The sequence below is a fragment of the Amblyomma americanum genome, chromosome 11 (assembly GCF_052857255.1).
Source record: "Amblyomma americanum isolate KBUSLIRL-KWMA chromosome 11, ASM5285725v1, whole genome shotgun sequence".
Lineage (NCBI taxonomy): Eukaryota > Metazoa > Arthropoda > Arachnida > Ixodida > Ixodidae > Amblyomma > Amblyomma americanum.
Window position 1 is genome coordinate 37,435,182 of NC_135507.1, and position 26,248 is coordinate 37,461,429.

General features: G+C 45.2%; 1 long non-coding RNA gene and 1 pseudogene across 1 annotated transcript; one reads left to right on the forward strand and one right to left on the reverse strand.

The window, feature by feature from the left end:
* Positions 1–475: 475 nt before the first annotated feature.
* On the reverse strand, positions 476–4,551 carry LOC144110331 (uncharacterized). Its single transcript, XR_013309809.1, has 3 exons — positions 4,405–4,551; positions 3,659–3,704; positions 476–783 (listed from the first exon to the last, which is right to left on the reverse strand). It is a non-coding gene; the product is annotated as an uncharacterized LOC144110331 (long non-coding RNA).
* Positions 4,552–19,066: 14,515 nt separating this feature from the next.
* On the forward strand, positions 19,067–24,394 carry LOC144109560 (uncharacterized; annotated as a pseudogene).
* The last annotated feature ends 1,854 nt before the right edge of the window (positions 24,395–26,248 follow it).

A 26,248-nucleotide genomic window follows, 5' to 3' on the forward strand; every position in this document is an offset into this window, starting at 1 on the left:
CACGTCGTCCCTGATTTTATTGCACGCGTATTGTTTCCACCGGCACTGATCTGTATTTTATCCCTCAATTTTTTGATCAGAGCGTGCATCTACAAAAAAGAAAATGATTTCACTATGGCTGGACGAATTTCAAACTATGTGGTATTTAATATTACAGTTTTAACAAACTTTACCATTTCTAACAAATCTTGCACATGCGTGCAAAAAAGTGAATCACTGACGTGTTCCGTAGAAAGAAAATACTTTTGGCTTTTTGCAACCTAGCTGGAAATGCTCTTTAGGCGGAACAAGATTTATTAGCATCAAAATGATAAGTGACGCTGAAGTGTTTGGGTAAACAGCAAATACAACATCACTACAATTTCTACACGACAGATTCAAAAAGAGCAATTTGGGTCTCATAAGTTTCGCGAGTCATTTCAGGTAGAGCATTCAACAGCTTCGAATGCTATAGAATTGCGAAAAACAATTTAAATCGATATCTCTATGATGTTTTTGTGCGTTTATGTTTTTTATTTTTCTGTTCTTTAATGACATGAACACGCAGCATTTCTGCGTGGTGAGCCTTTATTGGTTTCATTAAGCATTTAGACAATGGGATGTTTACATTCGTATCTATCCCATTGCAACATTTGCGAATGGGGGACGACGTGGTGGTGAAGGAGACCGGCCTGCCAAGGGTGAAGGGCCGCAGGGAAGCTGCTGAGGTGGTCCACGGTTTTGGCGTTGACCGCAAGTGCAACCCGGCGCGCATTGAGAACCAGGTAGTGCTCCGGGGACGCACTACAAGGAAGAAAAAGATAAGGATTTGTGGAGAAAACAGGTTATATATGGCGTTTTCTTGAGCTTTACCAATCTCCTGAGGAAACTACACAGAAATATTGTAATAATTTTCTTTTCTCATCTCTAATACGATTAAATTCGTACAGAGTACTGCTGTTGTTTACCGAATGATACGACGCTGTGGTCTGCGCAGCGCGGCTATGCATGGATTTGGCTGGAGTGTATAAGTTTGCATGGATCTGTATCAAGATACTGTTAATAATATTAATATATGTTTGCGGTGTTAAGTCAACCAAGGAGCAATGGCACTGGCTCCGTGCAGATGTAGAGCCATTAACCAATTGTCAAAATGATGTGAAAAACAAGAAAAAAGTAAAAGGTAGGAGCAACTGGCCTGCAATATGATAATCAAGGAAAGAACACTCTTACATAAAAAGAGCACGCAAAGCTCGCCAAAATGTTTCCTGCAATCGTTACATGAAGAGAATACAGAACTCATAAGAATTTAGAACGCAAAAAGATTAAGCACTAACTTGAAAATTGTAGGGAATGTTTAACAGAAGAGAGAAGATTGAAAGGAAATTGGCTTTGTTGTAAAACAAGAATAGGGACCTTTGAGCGACCTCGATTTTAGAGCTCTGTATTGCGCACCAAGGGACGTGTCGGAGCCTTCTTTTTTTGCAGACAGGTAAGCTGACAAGCTTAACGAAGGAAATACAGAAATACGAGAGTCAAAGTACTGTGCACGAAGCGGAAATTTAATGAGCAATGAGCTAAACCATATTCATGCTTTAGCGGAGTCCATGGGATCATTGTTAAGGATTTCGCGCGAAATAGAACCTCAGCCTGTGGTAACGTTTGAATTGACTTCATTTATTACTTCTGCTTCACTCACCATTTTTATGCCAAAATCAAAATTCACCAAAATCACGAGAGCGCCCTCGGCGACAAGGTACACGTGGAAGAAATGTGACGTTGTTATGAATAATAAAAAAATGGCGTTGAATAACTTCAGCGAAAATTCAGCGAAAAGCATGGAAGCCTGCTAAGCGTCTGTGGCTCGTCCATGGCAGCTCAGCTATGCGCTCGCGATAGCCGTTCTATATGCATATACCCACACGACCAGCCACGTGGCTATGACGTGGTATCATATGGTGTTATGACACCCTCATCGGATGTCATCGCGTAGCTTCTTATCACCCCATCTGGTGTTCTTAAGGTAAAAAGTCAACCCAAAGATTGCCAATTTCCAAAGATCAACAACAGGTAATAGGTCAAGGTCAGGGATCAAGGGTTCGACTCCATAACTGTGCCACATATGGTCATACACGGCTTACGTGGTTATGCTGGTCATTCAAAGTCATTCTCCGGCCTAGCGACGACTGCTTTAAGTAGCGTGGTAAAAATTTTCGCTTTAAAATTCATAATTTTTTTTACGCCTATATTTTTACACTCAAGTTGCGCCCGTATTAAAAAGAGGAATACTTTTGAAAGAAAACTACAATCTCTGCACATTTTTGGCAGCAAGAAATTCACTGAGAACAACGGTGTTGATGCCACTTGTATAGTTTGGTGAAATTTCGGTGGTGCTGTGCTTTTCAGAGTTGTTCCTAAGCGCTGAGAATAGAGCGGATAATTAGTTACGGCATCCCTGCGCTATTTAGGTCTTTCAAAGAAGGCTTATATGCTAAGCACAAGAGGGGCAACGGACACCCAAGTGAGAGCACCTGGGCTAACGACATTAAAACTGTAAAATACAAATGGCTAGATACACCAAGTGAATGAATATATCCAGCACCAAAGCTTACCACATTTACACCGGTGAAGAACCTTTGAAAAGGGGTTTAAAAACAATTAAAGCTTCAAAGCCAGATTTGACTGAACAGTTTCTTTTTATATAGGGATCAGTTGCGCTGGATACATTGCAATGAATGCATTTAACTCAAAGCTGTTATTTTATAAAATTGAAGAGAACCATCCTGAAGTGCAAGCTTAAAGTCAGTGTTTGTGAAGAACATCTTTCGTATGAAAGAATTGAATGTGCCTATCTCTTTCGAAATTTTCTCTGTTCTTTTTCAGAGTATTGAGATATCTGATCTTTTGTGTAAGACTTTCATTTATCCCTCTCCTTGTTTATTGAAATCAGGACACCAGAACACAGTGTAAATAATGTACAATATCTTCACAGTGCTGACATGTTATTTGGGGGTAACTTCTTAATTGATAGTTTTGAATGATTCTTGTGCACAAATTTGTGTCGTGAAAAAAGAAACTTCGCAATAGTATACGCATTTTTAAATGTTTTTCATTTACTTTTTAGAGGCTTGATAACTTGGTAGTTAATATTTACTGCTTATATTTAGCTACTGAAAATACTCTCTGATTGTTTACTCTTGCATGTTAAACTTATTCCCAAGCCCTCTTTTACCGCTGGAAAATGTCACAACTCTGATGGCATATACTGTCAGCTTAAACCTAGGTTAGGAATAACAGCCGCCCTTATTAATCCACCGCCCAGTTTTCTCCACTTGTAAATGACGCGCACTGGAATAAAAAAAATTTTGAAAACTTTTGAGTGAATTATCTTTATTTTATTTTCATTATTTTACATCGTTTACTCAATCGCTGCGGATAGCTCAATTACTGAGTGAATATACTTATGTGTAATTTATACTTCTTCATAAGTCTGACCAAGGTTTATCTCACATGATCCGGAGTGGAATGAATGTCGAGTTCTTTTGATATTAAGGTGATTGTTGAGTGTGTTATTTCTTGATCGTCGTTTCTCTCTGCTGCTGTTTTCAATTGAGTTGTGTAATATTTGGCGCACTATACAGGAGCTCTTACCTACGCGCTGGGTACACCTTTCACTTACCCAAAGAGGACATTGTTGTCGTCCTGGCGGAGGCCTGGGCTGGCATCTGTAGAGAAAAGATTGTGTGCCGTGCCTTCATAAAGCGAAGTAACATCTCAAGATTGATTCATCCTGGCCTTACTTTACCTGCACCCTTCTCTTTACCTGCACCCTTCTCTTCTCAACCTAAACCCAAACAAATGAGCACCAGCGCGCCTAATAACGCATAAGACGGAACATCTCACGCAGTAATCTTTGAAGACTTACGGGAACTTAGTTGAGGGAATAAATAATGCAAATACTTCTAGCGCCAACGAAAAAAGTACAATACAAATCCCCCAGTGCATTGGTATAACACAAGCCGAGCGGGCCGGAAAAGAAAATAAAAGACAATGTGAACAGCGGTGACTATTCGGCCTGTATCTACGGCTACGTTATGCATTTTGAAGGTTAATTAGCCTGTTTCTGGCTATATTAAACCGATTATGAGACGACATGCATACCTCAGAAGGCATCAGACATAACACAGCACGGCATAATCAAACGAGTTCCAGCCGCCTTGTGCCTTAACGCTAAAAGCACGTTCTCCTGGATATTATCTTGTGTTCCTGTTTTTAATTTAGTAATTAGGCTTCGAAAAAATATTGCCACCAATTCATACATTAAAATTGTTCCATATCTTCGGAAAGCAGTATTACCCAGCCATTAAACTTCCGTCATTTATTGGGTAAAGTACACGCACTAAAAGGTGATAAAAACATGCTTACTCTGAGGCTACAATCAAAGCCCAAAGAACGGAAGCGAAGAGCACGGTAGACTTCATGTCAATGGTTCGGATTCTCCTTGGCTAAAGTTTAGTTGCGAATGGGGCAGCAGGCCTGCTCACTTGGGATAAAACCTTGATTTTATATCTTATTGATGCTTGCATGATAAATCCATTCTTTTATATATGTTTCGTTAGCGATAACACAGTGGGCTCTGCAAAATGAAATACTTTACATACTGACTATACAAAAATATCAACCACGCAATGCATTGCAAATTTTCATAAGAATTTCGATAATCTAAGCAGTGAAGCTGTCTGAATATGTAGAGAATTCATGAATTAGGCAATAATTTTTTTTTCTGCGCAACTTTATTTGTGCAAACTGCATTGACGGCTGGCAAAGTAAAATTTTGCAGGACGGCTACACTTAGACGCATTTAAATGTGCAAGCGAAAATGTATTATCTTCGCAATTATATTTGTTATTTAGAGTATATTAAAGAAAATCGCTGTAAGGGGCTGAAATCGCAAAAGCGTTTTTGTGCGTTGCCTGCTAATTGGCATTATAGTCACACATCTCTGTGTATACATCGTTTCGTACTTCAAATCCGAACTGTTCTGTCTTTTTTTTTAAATTTCTTCCGGGTGCCATATTCTTCAATCAGCCAGTGCATGTACCTCTTTCCAAGCGTTTCCTTCTAGTAATGTTTCTTCCAGTTCTACGGCTCTGGGGCTCAATTTTTATGTTTTTGTGATCAGGTACATTTGCTGCTTTTGCTGCCTACACCGCGTTTATATTTATCACATATCTAATGTATTATCTGATTCTGATGCTCTAGGGAAAAGAATAATAATAAATATGAATCACAAGCAAACAAATAAACAACTAAATAAACTATTTATGAATAATTTGCCACCTCTACTTCATTACGAACAGTCATCAGCACTCCCTTTTAACTAGCATCAACTAAAATTTAAATGACAGTTGTACCCTCTCTTGCGCTTAGAGTTTTGATTTGGCTTTAAACTTTAGCTGTAGGGACTATTTTAAAATTTTATTCTGTGATAAAAAAGTCAAAATATCCAGTAATGGCAATCACAGGGCCTGAAAATTGCTTAGTATAGCATTTTTTAAAATTTTGCTTGTTCTGGTTATAGAACAATCCGTGATTCCATGATACATTCATTGATGCGTTCTATGAACGTTCATCCGTTACTAATATGCTGAGACAGCATAGGTTGGAGCCGCTCCAGTTGCGCAAACAGATTGCTAAGTTAAAAGTTTTTCACTTACTATATCATAATAAACCATGACTGCCACGTGAATCGTATTCACTTTCTGCACGACGAAGACCATAAAAGCTGAACCACACCAAAGTGATAAGGACACACAATGCCAGGACTAAGCAGTTCCAACAATCTTTTCTTCGCATGCACAATCGAACAATGGAATCGCCTGACTGCTTCGGTTTTTGTATGTTCCTACAGTAACACCTTCGAGCGTTCTTTGCAAACTTACCTTTTGTAACCCTCTCGGGCCTAGGCAGCACTGCTGCCTGCAGTATTTAGAAAAATAAATAAATGAAACATTAAAGACATTAGCGGCAGAGGTTTCTTGTTACTGTCGAATTATGGGCTTTTATCGTCTTTTCATTGGCCCATTGTAAACTTCCACAACCATACTATTTTTCTCGCACATGATGTAATGTTTTTCACCCGCCTTGGGTCCCAGCGAGTTGATAGTGGCTTACGATATTTCATTGTGCATGTTCTTCGGTGTGGGCGCTGCATCTACACCGAGGCACTTCTCCAAGTTTTCTCCCCATCCAAATGAAATAAAGCAGATATGCACGAAATGTTATTTAATGTCTTTCCCTCACAGTGCGGCGAACATCGCTAAAAGGCGCAACTGACCGGTTAATACCGAAATTTCTCCCTGAATCGAATGCAGCAGTACAAAACTCTGCGATCCCTGTGCTCCAAACATGGATAGAAGCAATGTAGTTGCTCATCAGGTACCTTGTTCACAGATGCCTCAGGGCACGCGGACATTCCCACAGCTTCTGGCACTGTCTTTCAGTTTGTATATAGATCTTGCAAGCGACCAAATAGTCGTCTTTCTGATGATCCATTTGATTGCTCTGGGCATAAAATGTAGGGATGTAGTCGTGCTGTGCTGTGTTCGCGTAGGGACCCCGAATAACAGAAGATATATTAAGGGGTCTCTGCAGCTCCAGTGGTTTTACCGCTAGATATGAATACGATAAGGCAGGAAAGTTAGCTGTTGCGTGGCTGAGGGCGAAGAACGGCAAGAGGGCGCTACAGTGTAATCAAGAAGTGCAGAATACTGAATGCACTGTCCATCAAGAAAGACATAGATAGATAGATAGATAGATAGATAGATAGATAGATAGATAGATAGATAGATAGATAGATAGATAGATAGATAGATAGATAGATAGATAGATAGATAGATAGATAGATAGATAGATAGATAGATAGATAGATAGATAGATAGATAGATAGATAGATAGATAGATAGATAGATAGATAGATAGATAGATAGATAGATAGATAGATAGATAGATAGATAGATAGATAGATAGATAGATAGATAGATAGATAGATAGATAGATAGATAGATAGATAGATAGATAGATAGATAGATAGATAGATAGATAGATATATAGATAGATAGATAGATAGATAGATAGATAGATAGATAGATAGATAGATAGATAGATAGATAGATAGATAGATAGATAGATAGATAGATAGATAGATAGATAGATAGATAGATAGATAGATAGATAGATAGATAGATAGATAGATAGATAGATAGATAGATAGATAGATAGATAGATAGATAGATAGATAGATAGATAGATAGATAGATAGATAGATAGATAGATAGATAGATAGATAGATAGATAGATAGATAGATAAAGAGGAGGAGGGAAAGGCAGGGATTTTAACCAGAAAGGGGTTCCGGTTGGCTACCCTGCACTGGGGAAGAGGGATTAGGGGACTAAAAGGAGGAAGAGAGAAGGGAAGAAGGCATAACACACACACGCACAACGCTGTAACAATTTGTCACTCAATCGAGTCGCTCTCAAGTAGGCAAAGAGTGCCTTGTATGCCTTGAGGGCAGTCGACTGCTGTGGCCACGGACCGAGGATCTTTTGCTCTGTTAATGGGCGAGGATCGAGGAGGTCCAGGGCACAACACAGTGTATGTCTTGCACTCGTAAATGCAGGCACTCACAGAGAAGATGAGCGATGGTCTCCTCACAACCACAGCTCTCACAGGCAGGGCTGTCAGCCATCCCCATTCGGAAAGCATAGTAATTGGTAAATGCAACACCGATCCATAAACGGCATAACAGTGTTGCGTCGCGACGTTCTAAGTTACGTGGAAGACGAAGGCGCAGTTCAGGGTCCAGTGCCTTGAGGCGGAGGTTGCAAAACTCTCCCGTTTTCCACGCTGAAAATGTGAGCTCCAGTGCTGCTGAACGGGATGGCGTGTACAGAAGTTAATGTTTTGGCTGATACTTGTGTTCTCTGTCCATTTGATGGAGGGGCGGAGATTGATGGAGTTGATGGAACGGTGAGTGCCGGCATCAGAAGCGCAGGTCGCGAAAACAGCCAGGGCTCGAAAGCGCACACCTTGGCTTTACCAAGAGAACAGATTGAAGTTAATGGCAGGGCGGCAGCCAAGATACCTGGCCTGTATACGAATCGGACTCCCATAATTCGCGACAAGTCCTAGAATTGCTACGTCTTACAGAAAGTCTCGAGGCCACGCATACTATCTGTGTTTCATTTTATATACGCTCTAAGGCTAACAAGCACCCTGCACAAGAGCCGATGCCACAATCAGACACTAACATCTCCTTTTCTGTCCATGTCAATTGGAAAGGGTCAATTTACAACTAGAGCGACATTCAAAAGGATACGTAATTGCTATGGAAACCCACAGATTATAGAGGAGGAGCATTGTGGTACGCCAAGCAGACTTTATAACTAGATGTAGTAACACTAAGAATAGCCGCCGCGGTGGCTGAGTGGTTACGGCGCTCGGCTGCCGGCCCGAAAGACGCGGGTTCGATCCCGGCCACGGTGGTCGAATTTCGATGAAGGCAAAATTCTAGAGGCCCGTGTACTGTGCGATGTCAGTGCACGTTAAAGAACCTCATGTGGCCGAAATTTCCGGAGCCCTTCACTACGGCGTCTCTCATAGCCTGAGTCGCCTTGGGACGTTAAACCCCCATAAACCAAATCAAATTTTAAGAATACTTTAAGGCCAATTTTGACTGCTGAATCTTCTGTACGCAGTCTCAGAATGTAGTGGCAGTAAAAACCACAAATATTTCAAGCTGCGGTGGTGTACCACCACTCTTACTTTGTTTGGTACTGAAAGCAGCCATGATACTCCCGTAGTAAGTACGCTTATTTTGAGCTTGCTAAAAGTATTCGTGACGTAAGTCCGTCGGGAAGATTCTCGCTTCAGCCGAGCAGAGAACGTGGCTTATCATTAAGCATTTTCACTGGCACGATTTCTTTTCGCTTAGCATGCCTACCAGCCAAGCTTTTCTGCATGTGTTAGTAGACCTGCATGTTTTAAGATATAGCTTTTGAATTCTATGCTGTGGCATCGAATTTAATGTGTCCAACGCAGCCTTAATAATTATTATTAATCATTATTAATCATTATTAACCTCGGTGCCCACCACCGGAGTTTCAAATTCGACGGTTACTCCCAAAACTCGAAGTCAAGCTTTGCTTCAAGCGGCTGCAGGCCGCTCCCAAGACAAAGCCCAGATGGCGGCGTTCGGCGCCGCCTCGGCCGCCGGTTCGTCGGTCGGAAACGTGAACGCTCCCGCGACGCGCGCCACGGGAAGCAAGGACAAGGCGTTCTCGAAGTGGAAGCTGCGTCCAATGCCCAAACCGACACCTGAAGACTACGTCATAGTTATAAAGCCCAGGGAAAGCGTTTCTCTTCACGAGGCGTTCACAGAAACCGGCTACGGCACTGCCATTTCAGCGTACCTCGGGGTGAAACGGGCCCGCACCATCTCCGTTCTACCCTCACGAGAGCAAATCCTCATCATTGTGCATACCCCGGACATCGAGGCTGCCGACCAGCTTATCGGGGACTTCGCAGTAAATTCCGACAATGGGTCGATCCCCCTTCGGGGTTACCTAAGACAAGACGGCGGCAACATGTCCCATGGCGTGATCGTGGTCCGTAACTCGGACACCACGGAAACTCTTAAAGACCGAGTGTGCTGGCGCGCCGGCACCATCCTGGAAATCCGGAAGTTCGGGACATCCAACAAAGCACGCATCACTTTCGCGGGTAAGGAGAAGCCCCGTTACGTACATTATGACAACATGGTCGTCTCTGTGAGAAACTACTACAAAACTATCCCGGCGTGCGGCCAGTGTGGGGTCGTCGGGTATCGCGCTGATGCGTGTCCAAACCTGCGATCGAACACCTGTGGACTCTGCGGATTCCAAGCTCCGCTAGTGGAGGGGGAGCGGGCTCCTCACAACTGTGTTCCCCGGTGTTCCCTGTGCGGTGGATCCCATGCCACCAACTCTCGTGACTGTGCAGCAAAATTCCGCACACCCAAGAAGAAAAAGAAAAAAAACGGCGTCCAAGAAGAAAAGCCGCTATCTTGGGCCTCCCGGCGATCAGCATGGCCAGGAAATCTCCAACACCGAGAGCCCACCTACCGGAGGTGCTGCAAAACAACCATCCAAGGTGTCGCCACCACACGGCGGACTGGCGAAACAGTCGACAGAAACGCGCGGTGATACCAGGGCCTGGGTCAACGCAGTCAAAAATGGCCACCAGGTGAGCGGTTCGGGTGGGGCTGCTTCTCTTTCCCCCTTTTCACTCCCTTTCCAAGGGCGCATAGCGCCGAGCAAGATCAAATAGCAGCTCTCAGGGCCCAAAATGAGATGCTGCTAAAGAAAATTAACGAATTGGAATCTAAAATCAACCAGTCTTCTTCTTCCCCCTCGCCTCCCGCGGCTGAGGTGATGGAGAGTGAGCTCGTGGTACCGAAGGCGGTAACAAGTTTGGAGGCCGAATTCCAGGCCCGCCTCGGGGCCACAGAGGCCCGATTAGGCGCTACAGAAAATCAAATTTCAATGATGGTAAACGCCATCTCCAAATTGCAAGAGACAATCCCCGCGATGATTGCCCAACAAATTGCGAATTCCTTGCGCTCCTCGCGCAGGCCCGGCGATCCCTTACCCGGCCGCCCTCACAAAACTTCTAGACGCACCCCCGAGGTAGCCGACGACGACAACTGCTCACTCTCTAGTATGGAGGATACCCCCCTTCCTGTGAGTGTTGGCTCCGGAGCAGTGTCAGTACAACCCCTCCTCAATCTAAATGACCATGGCGAGCAGCCTTAAGATCAGGCGCTCCCCAAGAACCAATTCGGCCACCCCCGTCCAAATTGTCCAGTGGAACTGTCGGGGCTTCCGTTCTCGTGCAAAGAGGGCGGATCTCCGACTTTACCTTTCAACTTTCGATTCTCTTCCCGCGGTGGTTGCCCTCCAGGAGCCAGGGAGTGGCGTCACCCTCACGAATTACATCCCCTTTCAGCAGGACCCCTCTTCCTGCGTCTGCGTGCATAAAAATTATACGGCTAATCTAGTTGACTTGGAACTTTACACAGAATATTCCTATGTGATGGTGACACTTCTTCCGCTCAAGAAACAAGATGCACCACTCCACGTACTCAACATATACTGTTCCCCCAAACTCAAAAATGTAACGTTCGCAGCACTCTTTAGGCGCGCTCTGAAGGCTGCGGGCAGGGACCCCCTGGTGATTGTGGGCGATTTCAACGCCCACAGTACACTATGGGGATACGTGCGTGAAGAGAAGCGGGGATGCAAGCTAGCGGAACTCGCGTCCACGCTGGGCCTGACTCTTCACACTGACCCTGCATATCCAACGCGGCTGGGAAATTCCGTGACCCGGGATACATGTCCGGATCTCACCTTTACCAAAAACATTGTACACGCAGAATGGATCAACACCGAGGAAATCCTCGGTAGTGACCACTGCCTTATCAATACTACCGTAAGGACTAAACCATTGGCAAGACCCCACGCACAAGCTCGGCTTCCAGACTGGAATAAGTTCCGGCAAAACTACATCAATTCGGCGTCTATCCACGAACAAGGCTACCACGCGTGGGCACAAGGATTGGTTACACACCTTCGTTCGGTGGAAACACAAATTCAGCTCTCGGAGGCCACTCCGGAGGTGGACAACCACCTTCTGCACCTCTGGGAGGCGCGGCACAGCTTCGTCCGCAGATGGCGCCGCCAAAAACGTAACAGAAAGCTCAAATTTCGTATCGCCGAGCTCACCCAGCGAGCGGCAGAGTACGCGGCCCAACTCGCCGACGCAAACTGGGTAGACCGCTGCAACACGGCGGCCAGACAAATGTCGAGCCGGAGCACGTGGCGCCTTTTCCGCGCCCTAATTGACCCGACTCAAACCCGCGCCGAGACACAAAAACATCTCCAACGAGCTATTCATAGCTTCGATGGAAATACATCAAAATTAGCATGCAAACTGCGCGACCAGTATCTTTGCACTAAGCAGGACCCCGGAGGACCCGCGTTCTCGTATGCAGGTTCAGAGAACGCGAATCTGGATCAACCGTTCCAGTTGCATGACCTCAAGGCGGCCCTAGCTAAAATGAAACGAGGAACGGCACCGGGCAGGGACAAGATAACTGTGAAAATGCTTGCTAATCTTCCCGATCCCGCCTACGAAACCCTCCTCGCTTTCATCAACTCGATCTGGCTTGGTGAGGCACCTCTACCAATTGAATGGAAGACCGCCCTGGTAACTTTCATTCCGAAAGCCGGCAAAGCCATAAACACAGACAACCTCCGCCCCATTTCCCTCACGTCTTGCGCGGGAAAGCTGATGGAGACCATGTGCGGAATAGGCTGTCTGGGTTTCTGGAAAATGAACATACATTCGCAGATACCATGTTCGGTTTCCGCCCGCAGAGGTCCGCTCAAGATGTTCTGCTTCAACTCGACCGAGAAATTCTCAACCCTGTCGAATATCCCTTCAACGATAAGGCAGTACTCGCCCTTGACTTGAAGGGGGCTTTCGACAATGTCACACACGAAATCATCCTGCAAAAGCTCTCCTAAACGAACTGTGGACATAACACGTTTCAGTACATCAAGCAATTTCTCTCGGATCGACGAAGTTTCATCCGAATACAAGACGAAGAACACGGCCCATATAAACTGGGAACGAGAGGAACCCCACAGGGTGCGGTCCTCTCGCCATTACTTTTCAATCTGGCCATGATGAAACTCCCGGCTCAGCTGGCGAAGGTCGAAGGCATCCAGCACGCGCTGTATGCCGACGACATAACCATCTGGGCCAAACATGGATCGGTTGGAGGCATTGAGGCCAACCTGCAGCAAGCGGCGGAGATCGTGGACGCTTATGCCCGCCGCTGCGGCCTTCAGTGCTCACCGTCCAAATCCGAATTTGTGCACATTCGCCCGTCGCTTCAGTGCGCCACCAAAATGGAACTATCTCTGGCCAGCGGCCCGATACCCGAACGCGATGAGATTAGAGTACTTGGTCTCCTTATCCACAAGCATCGACGAGCTGATACCACACTAGCAAAACTGCGCAAGGTGGGGGACCACGTGGGCCGGATGGTCCGCCGGGTTTCCAACAAACGCGGGGGGTTACGGTGCAGAGACGCTTTGCGGCTGGCGCATGCATTCGTGACCAGTCGAGTCCTCTACTCGACTCCTTACCTCCACCTGCGGAAGTTTGATGAGAACGTCCTCGAAGTGATTCTCAGAAAGATGTACAAGCGTGCCCTCGATCTCCCGATCACCACATCCAACCAGCGTCTCATGGGCCTGGGGATGGTTAATACATTCGCGGAGCTCCGGGAGGCGCACTTGACAAATCAATACACAAGGCTTTCATAAACGCCGTCGGGTCGCCGCTTATAAGCCCGACTACACATCCACCACCCAACACTTACGGAAGAGCGCGTACGCATTCCTGAAATCTGGAGATACGCCCTGCACGTACGCCCTCTTCCGGCCAACATGACACGTGACGACCACAGTGGCACGCGCCTTGCGCGGGCGGAGGCACTGGCCCGTCACTAAGGGAACAAACATGGCATCTTCTACGTGGACGCCTCAGGCCCTCACCATGGGGGGTGGTACGCGGCCGCAGTCGTCAACCAAAAAATCGTGGTGAATGGCCTAACGTTCCGAGCTCAAGACATAACACATGCGGAAGAAGTTGCCATCGCGTTAGCCGCCGCAGACCAGGAGTCGCGAGTGATCGTCACCGACTCGAGAGGGGCCTGCAGAAATATTAAACAGGGGCACATTCCTCTCTTTGCGCATCGCATCCTTCAAAACAGTAACTACCTCGGGGCCCCCGCGTCTCGAACGATTGTATGGGCTCCAGCTCATATGGGCCTCGAAGGCAATGAAACGGCAGACGCCACCGCCCGCGCGCTCACTCTCCGGGCAACGCCTTCAGACCCTTTGGATACGGATCCCGAACCCAATCCGGCCCTCACTTTTAGAGAAATTACTGAATTATTCCAATTCGGCCATGCAATTTATCACAAGCCTTGTAAGGGCCTCACAAAGGTGGAGGAACGCACACACCTCCGCCTTTACACCAAAACGCTGCTGTGCCCGGCAGTTTTAAAACACTTTGATCCTGCCTGTACAGGAGAATGCCCACACTGTGCGGAGAAGTCTTCGGACATCTTTCACATGGTGTGGGCATGCCAGTCAACCACGAACCTCGCCCCCAAACCCAACCCCACCCAGGAGGACTGGGAGGCAGCCCTGCTCGGCTGCTCGGACCTAGCAAGCCAGAAGGCCCTGGTACACCGAGCCCGAGTCATGGCGGTCGCCAATGGGCTCCTGTAATGAGGAGCCCACCTAGAGATTGCGAGAGGTTGCTCCGGCTACCTCAAGCTTCCTCCCTGAAATAAAGTTTTTCACACACACACGCAGCCTTAATAATCATTTGAAAGAAATGTCTTTGAAAGCGCATTGGAGATTTACCTCCAGACCTTTCACATCTAAGTCTGCGAGACGTTAGCTTGAGCTCAATGATACTGTGTGATCACTTGTACGAATTAAATACTAAGGAAGAAATTTGAATCATTGGATTGTGTAATAGGTCCGCAATAGCGATAGCGATGGCCAATGGAATAAATACTAAAGTGTGAGGCGGCACTTTGTCGGCAGAGGAAGGCTAATCCTCCATTTATCATTATTCGAAATTCTTTCTTTCTCCCGACGCATATGTAACCATACAACGTAGATGGGGATTTGAACGTGTCTGCAGCAATTCTTTGCTTCTGATTGGTATCGAACATCATCGCATTTTTAAGACATAAGTAACTCTGCGAATGATATTTGTTGCTCAAATGGGGAGAGAAAATATGGCTTCGCAGCCGCCTATCTCCTGCGTGATTAGTCGGGCTGTCAGAGCGCATCAGCTTATAGAACTTGCGTAAATTGAAGGCACTGTCGCTTTTGCTATGCTGCCTGCCGACACAATGTGCATTGCATTTTCGACGACTGGCTATCTGTGTCTCTTCTGCCACCGCCGTGGTTCGGTGTTCGATTCTAGGCAGTCTGCGAAATAAAGCCGGTGAAACGTATACTTCGATACAAAAGCCTTTTCTGCTACCTTAATTTATCGGCAGTACACATCTTTAGTGTCTGGTACGTGGAACTATGTATGTGAGCTCTGTCTCCCTAGGACCTTTAGAATTTCACCAATGTGTAATTCGATTGCTATAACAAGAGCTTTGAAAGACAATGGAATAAGGAACACAAGTTTTCTGCATGTTAAATGAAGACACAGTTTACACGCGGAGAAGATAATAAACCTTTGCAAATTATTATGACTGCATTTTCTCGCGCATATATGATTATGAATTGCGGATTGGTGTTGGTAATTTTCTTGAAGCTAAAGTAACACAACCACAACCTTTTAGGGCAGGGGCATGCTCAGGCAAGAATTGTATGCGAATTGTTGTCACAATTAGCCACTTAGCAGGAACTGACTTTAAAACTCTGCTTTCGTACCATGAGCAACTTGAGATACATATGTTAAAAGAAGATTATTGGAATCCGAAGTGTTACTTCGTAATATTGTACAGAGGAGCTTTAGCAGTTGATTATGCGTCTGAATTTCTGATCGAGAGAGAACGCAGTCACGGCGGGTATACACTGAATAAATGCAGGCCAAATGTTGCCAAATTATCATTTTCAAATGTCAGACAGCAAATGCTTCGGTCACTGACGACTATCCTCACGCTGCTGGTCTTGCTAGCAAGAAACTGCTCTAATTTGATAAAACTCAAACTTCAGCGTCTTCAAGCTTCATGTCAATAAGTAGTGGCCACCCGCTGAATCAAAACTAAATTGCAATGAGCGAGAGGTAGCGATATAGAGTTACCTGCCATTAACCAACTTTCGGTTTCGTTCACAAATATTCGAAGCATACTTCCCAAACGCGTGAATATTTGCTTTGTTATGGATGCTTGTGACGCCGGCATAATTTGTCTTAGTGAAACTCGTAATTCTACGAATTTTAATTCCAGTGAAATGTTGTACAGTAAAACAAACATTTATCGAAGCGACAGGAGAGTTTGGTGCGGTGACGGTGAGCTTATTGACGTCTGTGATGCTTTTACGTCTTTTCCTATTCACTTTACAGACGCTTAAAAATTTGACTAGGTTCAAACTGATGCATGCTGCAGGCAATTTATATTGAGGCGCTTGCTATCGTCCTCTGTCCTGGTCCCCAACCTTTACCGACGACAGTCATAGCTGCATTCTTATGAATGCTGGGAGGTATCGAATAATCATTTCACGTTACTAGGGAACTTTATTTTCTCTAATAATTTTCTCTGTTGTATAATGTACATTCCTATTGCAATGCCTTTTCCAGTGAAAGTGACAGATTTCTGAACTTGTGCTGTGATCTCAGCTTCTCTAGCTTGCAATTCCGGCAACTGGAATTAGATCTGCTATTTCCAACATATTCGATTCAACACACCTCCCAGCCTTCTCCAGCTAATACCGTAACTGCAAGGGTTAAGTGGTTACTGATTGATGTTTCTTTGAGCTCCTTTGTGGCTCATCAGAATAATCTCACTAAATACACCATGACTGTGAAAACGCTTATTTTAATGCCATTTACCATAAGCCCTCTGCTTTTTTTATTGACTACCTACCCAACATTCATGACCGCCCGGTGGATACCAAATGACACTTATCTCAAGGAAAGGTTTCATCCCTCATTGATAAATACTTTACTCGCAAAGACGTCGCGTCTAACTGGCAATATCTATGGTTAAGTCAAGATTTAAAAATGCTCGCTACCCAGAAAAAAAATTGGTTGACATTTAACGCAGTTAAACTTACTGCATGTGCAAAGCATGTATTAAGCCTGATTTGCTCATGGTTTTGCTTTGCTGGATCATCGCCACGCAAACGTCGGCAAAGTTTGCCAATGCATATTTCACCCTGTTACGTTAAATGCCAGCGCTGTCACCCCAAAGAGCATTCGGAGCCAAAAATAATGCATCCCTTAAAAATGTGTTTTCCTGTTTGCGGCTGTACAAAATGATACTAGAACACTTGGGGCATGTGTGAGGGAAAAGAAAAATAAGCTTCATAACCACCTATTATTGTTGAGTGTTGTCTTTGTCCTTTGCTTGTCGCCTCAAACTCATTAGTTAGCCGCGCAATTATTTCAGCAGGATGCTTCTGTTATCCACAGAATACAATTTAAACTGCACTACTCAACTTCCTTCATATATAAAAACTCTGGAGCAATGTTATAATATATTAGCTTTTATTCCACATCATAAGAGATTAATGTTTCTGCTTCAAGATATTTTAACACTCGCAAACTGGCAAGCGAAGGTGAAATGTTTTTGGAGCCAAAGCGGGAACAGACTGAAGTGGCGGCAATGACAAGGATGCTTGTGATTTCAGACGCATTCGTTTTAAATAAACAGTAGAGCATAGTGGATTGCAGCACATTTTCTTTGAAATTCCCGCTGCGCCTATTTATTTTCTTAACATCCTCCCGCACTATATCAAACCGTGTACATAAAGTGAAGAAAACATACCAGAATATCCTAAGTACTTCAATATCTTAGCACAGGCAGCTCGCACGACACGTGCTCTACCACAGATTGTGTGGAATTACGAAATACAAGATGTACATTAAAATTCGGAAGCCATCTAAGGTTTTGAAGACAAAATCGCAGACGTCTTGGCCGCGCGTATTTGAAACGTTTCGTCTGATTGATGACTTTGAGGCATGTTTATGTAGAAATCCGTCGAATATGAAAGGCAAGAAGCAATTTGAACAAAAAGACGAATTTTTCCAGTCTCTAATAAACACCCGCCCGATTATTTCATATTAAATAAAATGAGAAAAGCGAATTATAAATGAGGGATAAGTGTGCTTGTCACACATGAGTAGAGAGTACTCTTGAAGAGCATGCTCAAATCTTGCTTCCATTTTTTTCGCCGCGATCTAAAATGGCCTACTTGCATAGCTTCCTTTTCATCTATTTCATGTGCTCCAGAATGTGATCGTGCGCGCTAAGTCTCTGCTGGAGTGGCATTTGCACGATGTAGTCTTTTGTGCTGAGCAGTCAAGACCGTCGAAGTTGTCGTTCAAGTCACTGTTTCAGACACAACAACAATACTGATATTTCTAAAAATTGACGAGGGCCGAAGCTGTTACATAAAAATGAACGTTCCAGTTACGCCGCAAGGCTGTAATAAAATGTAAATTGTTCTTTATGCTAGAGTTATTTGATGAGAAGAGTATACCACATAAATAGATAAGATCGCCAGACGAAGATTCAAATGTCAATAATTGTCAGTAGCATGCAAAAAAAAATATCCCGTAAGAAAACAATGGTACAAGACCGGCAAGCCGCTTTAATGTTTGATTGCGGCCGCAAATTTTTTTTACTAAATTTTAAACCGAGAGTGTTATCACCGCATAACCTTGTTCTGTTTTCCTTGCGATTAAACCATATTTCGTTCTTCTTACGTTCTCAATTCTATCATCAATGTTTACTGCCTTTCAGCAAATTGCGTGAACAAAAATTTCTCGCGCCTGGTAACTAATTTCTCGCGCCTGGTCTTTAGAAACTAGTGCATATCCTGCTTTTCAGGGACTATAAAGGCGCAGTAGCTCTAACTCAAAACACAGCCACCGCATCGTACCATCTCTCCATTCTACGGTTTGGCGGCGTCGCGAAAGGAGTATGGCTCAGGTGCATTATGATCAATGATGATTATAGAATTTGCGGACACCTAAGCTCCGCCGTAAGGGTATTACGCGACAGTATTAACGACTCCCTTCTGCGGCGCGGCGCACTCTTTGGATTTTTATTTTAAACTGGACTCAAGTGTTTTTAATTTTTGTGTTATTTTCACATTTTTATTGGGTGTGACTATGCGACACGAGGTCGCCACATAAAGTGCCTAAACAACGTCACTCAACGAAATCGTTCCTCGGTGGCGAAGAGGAAGAAGCCGTTCTGAGCGGCTGTGCTTCAACATGCTCCATGCTGGAAACAGCGCATCGGCCGTTGGCCGAGGTCTACCGACGTCTCAGGACACTACGGACTCGTACAAAGTTTTTCCTTCCCCGATTGCCAACAGGTAATGTTGTCCTTAATACCGTTTTCCTGCATGCTGACCTTAAGGGTCGCCCGTACCGAGCACCTGACTTCCGTGACGCACTCGCACAGATATTGGATCTCCGGGAAATTTTGTGCATTGGTCAATACCAAATGAGCCACGTGTGGATGGTTACCTGCGAGAGTAGTTCTTCCAAACAGAAGCTTGTTAACAAAGCGGAGTTTCCTGTCAAAGGACTACGGTGCATGGTGTTTGACCCGGATACTAAGAACGTCAAGATTAAGCTCCTTTGGCTTCCCTGCTATATAGAACACCGGAGGATTGTGGAAGCATTAGAGCCTTATGGCACGGTCCAGTCTGTGGAGCGTGAAAAGTGGCGGTGCCCAGGGATGGAGCATATGGAAACGGCGAACCGTGAACTCTCCCTCACACTCAAGGATGGAGTGTCAGCTAGCACCATTCCACACACACTTAATGTTTATGGAGTGCAGGCATTAGTCCTTATCCCAGGGAGACCTCCACTGTGCCTCCGATGTAGCCGGGTTGGACATGTCCGGCGCCAGTGTCGCACGCCTCGATGCACTCAGTGCCGACGCTTTGGCCATACTGCGGAGAACTGTGTCTTGAGTTGCGCTGACAGGCTGCGTCAAGGCCAGTGGTCACGGGAAGATGACGTGGCATCAGAACACATTATGGATGTGTCTGAGGTTGTGGACGCGACCGGAGAACTAAGTCATGAGCATCGAATAGATGGGGAACAGAAGACTTCAACACCTCAAAACAACACGGAATATGAAGCGACTGGCCATCTAGCATCCACGCCTCCAGGACAAAAACCGCCGGACCCGGGCCCCCCCGTGAGTGTTACAGAGACTGCTGTGCTTGCTGCACAGGAACACCTCGTTGCCACAGGTCAACGTCCGGATATGCCTCCTGTGGAGTCAGTCGAGGCGATACAGCCAGTGAATGCTCGCCGATCCTCCTCTGATGCTGATTCTGCTTCGTCGTTGGAGGGTAACGGTGAGACGTGTGTGGTGTCGATCTCTGGCGTGTCAGGTTCTCTTTCGGCTGTCAGTGTGGCAGCGAGTGATGTGCTCCCCTCGGGTTCGTGGGCCGAGGCCTTGGCTGTCTCAGAGGAAGACATGGACAGCACCGCACCTTTGAAACGTCCTGCAGATGCTGACGAGGAGTGTATCGATGGCACTGACCAGAAGGCACAATGTGTAGAGGCCACGGGAAGGGTGGTGTTAAAGAGGAGGGCGATGTCTGCCCGAGGGGCCGCCAATTTGGCGGCGGGCCACCACATTCCAGGGGATGGCGTTTGTTAAGACTGGCACCAAAATGGCGAGCGTCGCAGCATATCAAGTCGCTACCCTTAACGTTAGGGGTATGCGTAATCGTAGGAGGCAACAGCAGGTAAGGCATCTCTTAAAGAAATGGAGTGTGTGTGTAGCCGCTATCCAGGAAACAAAGTTGTCCTCTGATGAAGAGATAGCAGCTGCTCTTGAGCCTTTTTTGTCGGAATACAGCATTATTGTTAGCCACGCGAGAGGCTTATCCGGAGGTTGTATGCTATTCCTGGCGAACACGCTAGAAATGACAGCCATGTCTTATTGCATAGATGACGAGGGGCGACTTATATGCTGTGATCTCACAATTTCAGGTGAACAGTGGCGGATTATTTGTGTTTATGCCCCCACAAAGCAGCGCGATAGAAGGCTTTTTTTTCTGTCATTAGTTGAACATTTGTGCACGGACCGCAAAATTATATTGTTGGGAGATTTTAATTGCGTTTGTAGGGATGAGGACCGTTCAGTGGTTTGTAAGAGATACGACCATAGTGCTGCATTACTTACCGATTTGGTTTCTGAATATAGTCTTGAGGATGTGGGGCAGGAAAAAGGCGACAGTATACATTTCACTCATTTTCAGTTTTCCTCTAATGCTCGCCTTGACAGAATTTACGTTTCTGTTGACGCATTAGCAAGTGTGTTTGGCTACTGGGTGCGGCCCATTTTCTTCAGTGACCACTGTATGGTGTCTCTTCAGATAGGAAAGTACACTCGGCATGTACTTCACCCTCGATGGGAGTTGTGGAAGATGAATAACTGTCTGCTCTCAGACGAAATCTTTCAGCGTGCTGTACCTACTTGTTTGAAGGACGTATGGTCACGCCGTGATCTTTCCATTTTTCAAAAGTGGGACTTGTTTAAACAGGAGATCAAAAACTTGGCAATTGAGGCCTGAGCAAGAATCGCTCTCCTGAAGAGACACCACCTTCGTGAGCTTGGGCGCACCCTAACGGAGCTACATGAGCTAGAGAGGGTAAGCCCGGGTGCCTATCTCGAAGAGATTAATAACGTAAAAGCACAGCTTCAACAATTTGCGACAGACAGATATAAGGGGGCCTTGATACGATCTAGGTCCCGAAGGTTTCTTGATGAGCAACCTTCTCGTCGGGCCCTGAGTGATGAAAGAGAGAATGCTCTTGCGAAGGAAATATTGGAAATTCAGTATGGTGATTGCACATACAGTGATGCGCCTGGTATTCTTGCTGCTTTCTTCGACTATTATCGGAAGCTGTTTGGCAGTTGCGAAGATCCAAGTCAGGGTTTCGATTACAGTTCCTTGCTCGGAAACTTCCCTCGACTTGATGATGAGAAGTGTGCTATAGTGAAGGGACCTATCACTTTGGATGAAATTCAATCAGCCATTTCTGCCCTGCAGAGCCAGAAATCTCCTGGGCCAGATGGTATTACTAGCGAATTCTATAAAACATTTTCGCCTTGCCTAGTGCCTGTTTTGATGGAAGTTTTCAAAGCATCTTATGATGTGGGTGTCCTGCCTCCCACTTTTTATTCTGGGCACACAATATTAATTCTCAAAAGCAAAGATACTAATCGGTTGAAAACTGTTGAGGGATATCGTCCAATTTCCCTTTGCAATGTTGATTACAAAATTTTTGCCAAGGTTGTTAGCAGTCGTCTGCAGCTCGTGATTATGGACTTGATAGGTCCGCATCAGGTCTGTGGTATTAGAGGCCGCAGTATTCAAACACATATCCATATTGCACGTTCAGTATTAGAGACAGTATGAGATGAGATAGGCCAAGTAGCTCTGATTCAAATTGACTTGGCTAAGGCGTTTGAAAAAGTTCGGCACGATTTCTTGTTCGCGGTCTTGGAGTATGCAAATATTGGTGATGTCTTGCTCAAAGGCATAAGGCTGTGCTATAAGAACTCCTATACAAGGGTTATTGTTAATCAGGAGCTAACGAAACCAGTACCACTAGAAGCATCTGTTCGTCAAGGATGTCCACTGTCTCCATTGTTGTTTGCCCTATATCTGGAACCCCTCTGTCTCAGTATAATTAACAGCGCAGCTATCCGCGGTTTCTCTCTGGCTCAATGTGAATTTAAAGTTTTAGCTTACGCTGATGATGTCGCCCTCTTTTGTTCTGACAAAAAGAGTGTACTCGAGGCTCTAAACTTGACTAAACAGTTCTGCGATGTATCAGGCGCGGCTCTTAATTTAGAGAAATCCAAAGGCTTTTGGTTGGGTCATTGGGGAACTAGGCCAAGCCAGTTCGGTGGTATATGCTGGAACTGTAGCCCTCTTGAGTACCTAGGCGTTCCGCTGCACCAAGTTCGCAACAGTACAGCCTACTGGGATTCACAAACTGTAACTCTACGGCGGCAAACACAGGCTTGGATGGGTAGGGAACTCTCAGTGTTTGCGAGGGCACAGGTCTGTAACATTTTTTTTGTTTGCAAAGCTCGCGTATGTCCTTCAAGTCCTGCATTGTGCGAGGAGGAAGGTGCAAGCAATACATAGAATATTTGCAGCATTCGTTTGGCGCTCTCAATGGGAGCCGATGAGGCGTGACAACTTGTTCCTTCCCTTAGAGGCTGGTGGAGTGGGCCTTGTTCACCTGTTCGTGCATCAACTCGTTTCCGGTTTTTTCTTTTTCAAATCGGCAAACGACCCGTTTCTGGTAGCTGTGCTCATTAGGCGGCTTAGTTTTCATTTGCCTTACTTATTCGCACCGACTGTGCAGGCTCGTGAGGGGACTTTATGGGGATTTCTTAAGGAGGTTGCTGACAATTTCAATTTTCTCACTGTGCGCTTCTCTTTAGATTACCTGTATAGCCTCTCGAGAAAGCAGATGACCCAGGCTCTCACTGAGTCTTTGTTCCCTACACCATTGTATCGGCAGCCTTATCTGGGGTCTTTGGACATCAGTGTTCTAAAGCGTGTTAGGCAGTTGTGCATTCAGGCAGCCGCTAAAACGTTCTTTTTCAAACTACACACAGCGACGCTGCCTGTCAAGACATTTCTTAATGACAAGGGGATGTTTGTACCCTGGAATGTGAATTGTCGTCTGTGTAACGTGCCTGAGACAATTGATCATTGCTTCATCCTGTGCCGTCATGCCATGTTCTTTTGGGACATACTACAACGAACTCTTAAGAAGGACATTGAAATTACACCATACACTATTAGATTTCTGCCTGTTGACAAAAACTCTGTTGTGCCTTATGACGTGTTTGTGTTGATGGGACTATTCAGTCTTTGGAAAAGCCGTATGATGGACAGACATGCCGAGCCACCAAGATCGTCCAAATCTGTGTTTCGGGAACAGTGTGCGTTGGTGAGGAGTGTATATGCTGCTCGCGACGAACCTCCAAGCTGGCTGCCGTGCCTAGATGCTTGTGTGTGCCTCCCTGAATTTTGATGATTTGATGGGGATGCAGTGGTGAGTTAGGGCTATGGGGGGCTCATATTAAGCAGCCCGGTAACTTGAGACGCGAACTAGTCTGATTGAAGTTTCCTCCTTTCTACAGAAGTTCTTCCATGCAATAAAGAAAAAAAGTTCCTCGGTGGTCGAGGGGGTATGCGCCCGCCTCGCGATTCACGGGGCAGCGGTTCGAGCCCCAGTCAACCCTTTTTCTTTTCCAATTCCTTTTCCTTCTTTAGCAGCTCTATGTAATCGTGGTGGAAGGAATTCATGACCCTGTAGACCGGTAAAGAACCATGTAGTGACATCATCACTATTGTGCTGTGTGATCTTTGTGGGGTGTTTACCTTGGCTAGGTCATGTGGTTGTGTCTACACAACCGTCCCGCGGAATGCTGAGTTCTTCGACACGTCAGTGCGAACTATGGTGGCTTCTTCACAGAACAGGGCACTTAACTTCATCGCGTTGAAATATACAGAATTTTTCATGCACACACTGCTCGATTAAGAAGAGATATAGATATAACCATTCATCACAAGAAATCTTTTCTCGGTAACCTACCTGCATTCCAGGCGTAGTTATTGCCGTGGTACACCACTACAGTCGTGTAACTGCGAAGTAAACTTTAACGACGTGGCGTGTTGAAGTTCACAGTGAAGTCAAAAGGCGATTTTAGCACGTTAATTAAGCAGAAACTTGAGTATCAAAGCGTGTTCAACATGACACCTTTGATAAGCTTCTGTTCCTGCAAGGGATGGAGAGAGGAAGGTACTGCCGCATATAATTCGCGCATTTCAATATAACCTCTGTACAAAAGCACTTTTTCTTTGCATCCGGCGCCAAGATTTTTTTAGCAGCCCAATATGTCCTTTAAAAAAACACCCTTTTGATTAATAAGTACCTCTCAAGCCAGCGCGATAAAGGCATCCAGTGTTTTTGTTTCAACAAGAACAGCAAGGAAAACTTCAAGCACGTATAGGGACAAGGCACGCCTCCCCAAGCAGCACAAGTAATCGGACCAATATTGTGAATGGATGGTGTCACTCTGGTCCTTTGTTGCACTGGCCTTTGCCAATACATTTCCGATATTGGGCATATTACCGTACTTCTTGGGTCGGAACAAGCACTATGGTACAACACTTCGTTATATTATGTACATTAGGAGCGGACCACACTAAAGCGCGTGCAAGCTGAACGAATTAAGCTTCATTGCCGACAGTTACCCAGCGAGTGAGTGTACATAAACTAACCTAGCGCTCATGGGGCTGAAGGAGTGGCAGAACTAACCTCGCCCGTATCTAGACGAAGGGACTGAAACAGGATCGGTGAGCCGTGGTCCGCGGTCTGGGTGCTGACCATTGAAATCCGCTCCGAGGAGTAACGTCTGCGTTGTGTGGCACGACGCGCCACCCTACCCGATCGAATTCGGTCACCTCATCTGAAGACTCCTTATGAGGTACTGTAGATATTGCCCCCCTTGACGTAGACTGAGAAAACCGTACTGACGAATCTTTCAAGGATTTTCAAAGAAAAGTTGTGTCGTAAAAGAAAACATTCTTTATATTGGTTCACTTCTTGTGTCTCTTCTTAACATGACTTGCAACGTGTGCGTGCTCTACGTTAAACAACCATTTTGTTGAGCCAAGAATTTTTCGTACGTGGACGTGTAAGTTTTTCTGATAAGGTAGGCTTCAGCTTGATAGTATTTTAATGTTAAGAAATAATTTTGAATCCTCATTTTTTATGCATCTGGTCCACTTAAGTCGCCTGCATTGCCGAAAAGGCTTCAAGCGTTGATCATATTGTGTAATGAAAATTCGCTATCGATTTAACAAGGAAGAGAAAAATATTAAAAGTTAGAAGACGGGAAGCATGCACATGTTCGCCGGAACAGAGCGTCTCCATGAGATTGCAACCGTTTGTTCTGTCCTGAGCGCTACTATTTCCACCATGACTGCCGCGATTGGCTCTGTGAAGGTATATTCTACACAAAATTCTGCTCCTTCTTTAAATATCCGACCTCAATCAATCATGCAATTTGCTTGTTAGGCCTTAAACGGAATCTTTTTTTTTGTTGCCTTCCTCAATCTGCATCAACTCATTCTACCATGCTCAGTGGCTAAGTAATCCTTTGCATATTAACATGTGGCTTACTTACCATTTGGTGGGCTTCCTGACGGTTTCTTAACTGTAGATGATTTGTGAAGTTCAAGGCTTCTACCGCATAGGCGTAATAGTTTTTCAGTATCTTTATTTCAAACTCTCATGAAAACCTCACTTCAGCATGTCGTGACCATTAGTGATGGCAGGGCTCGAACAAAACCGAGCTAAGAAAACAAAAAAGTGTCTTTTTTTCTCGAC